This window comes from Pseudorasbora parva, chromosome 21 (assembly GCF_024679245.1).
Source record: "Pseudorasbora parva isolate DD20220531a chromosome 21, ASM2467924v1, whole genome shotgun sequence".
Taxonomy (NCBI): domain Eukaryota; kingdom Metazoa; phylum Chordata; class Actinopteri; order Cypriniformes; family Gobionidae; genus Pseudorasbora; species Pseudorasbora parva.
In genome coordinates, this window is record NC_090192.1 from 12,497,325 (window position 1) to 12,501,379 (window position 4,055).

At 35.3% G+C, this 4,055-nt stretch overlaps 1 long non-coding RNA gene across 2 annotated transcripts; it reads right to left on the reverse strand.

Annotated features, from left to right (window-relative positions):
- Window positions 1-267: 267 nt before the first annotated feature.
- Window positions 268-3,670, reverse strand: LOC137055783 (uncharacterized). 2 transcript variants are annotated; one of them, XR_010900068.1, is made up of 4 exons: window positions 3,208-3,670; window positions 2,991-3,112; window positions 2,622-2,748; window positions 268-1,109 (listed from the first exon to the last, which is right to left on the reverse strand). It is a non-coding gene; the product is annotated as an uncharacterized lncRNA (long non-coding RNA). The 2 variants fall into 2 exon arrangements; XR_010900067.1 differs by having other exon boundaries at window positions 268-1,113.
- Between the last annotated feature and the right edge of the window lie 385 nt (window positions 3,671-4,055).

A 4,055-nucleotide genomic window follows, 5' to 3' on the forward strand; every position in this document is an offset into this window, starting at 1 on the left:
CCAGACCATCACTGACTGTGGGTACTTGACACTGGACTTCAGGCATTTTGGCATTTCCTTCTCCCCAGTCTTCCTCCAGACTCTGGCACCTTGATTTCTGAATGACATGCAAAATTTGCTTTCATCCGAAAAAAGTACTTTGGACCACTGAGCAACAGTCCACTGCTGCTTCTCTGTAGCCCAAAGTGGCTTGACCTGGGGAATGCGGCACCTGTAGCCCATTTCCTGCACACGCCTGTGCACGGTGGCTCTGACTGTTTCTACTCACTTAAAAATGTTGGGTTAAAAATAACCCAACACGTAACCCAACTGTGGGTTGATATAGCACCTACCCAACGTTGGGTTATTTTAACCCAATGCATTGGGTTAAAAAACAGTTGGGTTAAAAGTAACCCAACAGTTGAGTTAAATTTTTATTTTTATTCATGCCATTATTTTAATAAATAAAATACCCATTGTTTTCAAATACAGATTTTTTATTTGTATAAAACAATAAATGTGCTTTAAAATATATATTGTAAATGTCAAACTAAATATTGGGGAGTAAATATTTATTGTAAATATACATAAATGTGTAAATATTAAATTCAAAATACACAGCACACATAATACACAAAAATGTACATAAGGTAAACATACATAAAAGGTGTATATACAAAACAAAAATTAAAAATGAACACAACAAATATTAAATTAAAAACCTATACAAATATGGACAGAATACACAAATTCATAATATTAAAGTCTTCCAGAAATAAACAACTTTATTAAAAAAAATCTACATTGTACACTGTATGCCTTGATGTGTTGTAAACATATGTAGCAAAACAAATACAAATTATGATAATCAAAGTTTTTAATGAGGCAGCAAAATATATATTCTAGTTTGCATGCTACAAAATCTCCCAAATGGGGCAGAGGTCTTTGGATAGTTCATGTCATAAATAAATAAAAAATCTGAAACATACAGCCAGTGCTTGAAATAAGGTCTTCTGTTCAACTGCCTCCACAGTGAAAATGAAAAAAATCAGCGAGGTCTCTTTGTCCCCAAGCATCGTCATGTGGATCCTGGCTTGTCTCACTGTTCAGCTAATGCACCATGTTAGTTCCTACCTTAAAAGAATAAAAAAAGTTCAGTTTGCTTGCACTGTGACAACATCAGCAGTGTTAAATTACGTCAAAGTTGCAATGAAGCAGTGTTGTACTGAATTAAAGAAATTGTCACTAATTAGTCATTACATCTGCTCTTCATTTTTCACCAATCAACATACTAATCCTCATGCTGTTTCAAACCCGTAAGACTTTGGTTCATCTTCGGAACACAGAAAGGCCTAGAAAGGCAGTAAAGACATTAAAGTAATCCATGTGACTCCAGTAATTCAACCTCAGTTTTATGAAGTGACAAGCGTATATTCTATCCCTTAACCATAATTTACCACTTTATTTACAAAACATTAATCTCAACACATGTTCACGAGAGCCCCTTGACGCATGCGTGTTGTGTTGAAAAGAGAGCAAATGTTGTTGTGTTATGTTTTTTTTTTTGTGTTGTTGTTGCAAAAAGCACTCGTGTCGCTTCATAAAACTGAGGTTAGACCACTTGAATCCCATGGATTACTTTAAAGCTGTCTGTCCTGGGTCTTAAAGTGGTAGTTGCGTAGGTCGTCAATGGAGGGACAGAAACCTTGCAGATTTCTTTAACATTTGTGTTTCAAAGAACAACGAAAGTCTTACAACGACACGAGGGTAATTCATGAGATAGTTTACCCAAAAAGGAAAATGATTCCATGATTTACTCACCCTCAAGCCAGCCTAGGTGTGTATGACATTCTTCTTTCAGACAAATACAATCTGAGTTATATTAATAAATATCCTGGCTCTTCAAAGCTTTATAATGGAAGCCCATAATTTGAAGCCCAAAAATGCATCCATCCATTATAAAAGTGCTTCACACGGCTCCGGAGATTAATAAGAACCCATTGAAGTGAATTGATGGGATTGTGTAAGAAAAATATCCATATTTAACACGTTATAAAGTAAAATATCTAGCTTCCAATGGACCGCATTAAGTATTCAACTTCTGAAAAAAGCGTAACTGCTGTGAGAATAACGTCGGACGTAGCGTAAAAAAACGTAAATGTCGAGACGATTAAGTTGGACGTAGCGTAACCGTTTTGATTTGCGAGAGGCGTTACAGTTTCTTTGTAAGTTGAATAAGGAAGGCTGTCTGTCGAAAATTTGTTATTTTAGTCTATAAAGTTTTAAATATGGATATTTTTCTACAAAAACCCATCGATTCACCTCAGAAGGCCCTTATTAACCTCATGGAGCCTTATGGATTACTTTCATAATGGATCGATGCACTTTTTTTGGGCTTCAAATTTTGACCATTATAATGCTTGGATTAGTCAGGACATTTATTAATAACTGATTGTGTTCGTCTGAAAGAAGAATGTCATATACACCTAGGATGACTTGAGGGTGAGTACATAATGATATATTTTTTGGGTAAACTATTGGATAATCTATTAACAAGCAAAATCACTAAAGCAAATAATAAATGGATGCATATGAGCAGTGCACTTTATCAAAGCTAATTTGATAGTGTTGCTTTTACTTACAGGCTGATTGGTGAATGTAATTAAGCTTCTCTTCATTTCAGCATATGTTGGACACACCATGTTGTCCATTTGTGAGGTATGGCGATGATGGCAGGATGGGTTTTAAAGGCAATTTCTCCATGATCATCTTTGAAAGACAAGTTAACAGAAAAAGAGAAAAAAACAGTTTTCACCTATACCAAATGTGTGGACCTGATTTCATATGCACTTAGACACAACAAAAACAACTTATTGAAATTAAAACATACTGTATGAAAATGAGAAAAGACAGCTGAAAAAAATAATAATAAACTGGTTGTTTCCCAAATAACCTGGTTCTGTAGTAGCCCCTGCACTGCACATTGGCCTATCTAATGTTATTCAACTTACCAACTTGTTAGTAAAGACTCCAAACCCGGAAATGTCCGTCAGATAAGGAAGACATCGAACTTGTGTACTATTGGTGATACTCCAGGACTAGAGTCGAGAACCACTGAGATCCAATCCTTCCTCTGCATTAGAACGAAGCAGGGGGAAAAAATAACCAGAAAAGTAAACTAGTCTTTAAAAAATAATTGTGTACAACTTGTTTCAATATCGTACTCACCTTTAATTAAATGGCAGAGGTTCAACTGTTCTAGTCTTTGCTTCACAAATGAATCCATTGGTCTAAAACACAGGTATATAACACATTTAGTACAACATATTTAAAATAAAGGCAAAAACTGTCATAGCTTCATAAGAAAACGTACTATGGTTGTATGATTTAGCTACTCCTGTAATACGTTTAATAGTAACATGCATAATATATATTCATATGACAACATTCATTATGAATATGGGCCTACCACATTTCTGCCAAATTATCATAGTTGCAGTTTGTGTTAACTTACTACGGTAAAACTAGGTAATTTGTGGGTTGGAAAACATTCTAACTGTTGTGAACTAACGTTAAAATTGTTAGCACAATATTTCAGTTTTCTGCGTCAATGCTGTTGTGAATATCTGCACTCATTCATCTCACAACAGATATTTAGAGTAGTAAGTTATACAGTTGGATATTCGGCGAATTCAAACGCTTCCCCCTGGATATCATGCAGCGCTGCTGTGGTGTCGTGTGACCGGGTCTGAGCTCGCGCTGCACGGGCCGAGCTGATAATGCTCCGCGCGGCTTTAGATAGTGATTTCAGACTAGGCATTAGTTACTTACTTTCTGTATCACCGTATTAAGTTTCTAAATAGGTACACTAGAATAATGTTTTTACTTTATTACTGCTAGCGAGCTAACTGGGATAGCTATGGTTTATTTCCAATCTATCTCATTTTTCCAGAGAGCATTAAAGGGATTTTTTTTAATAAAATTCAGTTTTCGACTATATTCAACGTTTCAGTACACAATACATAATGTTATAAGAGTTGTATTCATAAAAAAATGGCATGTCTTACCTTTCATTT